General features: G+C 57.6%; 1 protein-coding gene across 1 annotated transcript in view; it reads right to left on the bottom strand.

Annotated features, from left to right (window-relative positions):
• The window catches only part of LOC135111705 (growth hormone secretagogue receptor type 1-like), a 17,833-nt gene extending 17,434 nt beyond the window's left edge, over positions 1-399 (bottom strand). Inside the window, exon 1 of the mRNA XM_064025330.1 lies at positions 1-399. This exon is cut by the window's left edge and continues 53 nt beyond it. The gene's annotated coding sequence lies outside the window, so the exon portion shown is untranslated.

The raw sequence follows: 399 nt of genomic DNA, 5'->3' as shown, positions 1-399 counted from the left end.
CACGTGCTTTGCGTGGAAGAATCTTTCTTCCCCCATGAAGGACGCGGCTAGCTGGTATCCGGTCAGCACATCCTCGTCGCAGGTCTTGATGCGCTCCACTACATCAGTTCGTAAGCATACAACAGGAAGATCGTTCACTTATGGAGGCCTTTTCTGCGCCGTGAAGGTGACAATGAGATCAGCAGGACGGCAGGGGCGAAAGACAGGTGTATGTAACAGCGCGCCTGTTAAGCGTGGAAGAAGTTGGGGACGCTTCCGCCACCTGTCCACCGCCGTGTCCTGCAACAGACTGACGCGGCACGCCATCGCAGCCTCCTGCACCTCCAGCTCCTCTACTCTGCGTCCCACGACACCGACTACAGGATGACCCGACCCTCTTCTGCATCACCATGCAGCGTG

Source organism: Scylla paramamosain, chromosome 22 (assembly GCF_035594125.1).
Source record: "Scylla paramamosain isolate STU-SP2022 chromosome 22, ASM3559412v1, whole genome shotgun sequence".
In the NCBI taxonomy this organism is placed as follows: domain Eukaryota; kingdom Metazoa; phylum Arthropoda; class Malacostraca; order Decapoda; family Portunidae; genus Scylla; species Scylla paramamosain.
This window is presented reverse-complemented; position numbering and strand designations above follow the sequence as displayed.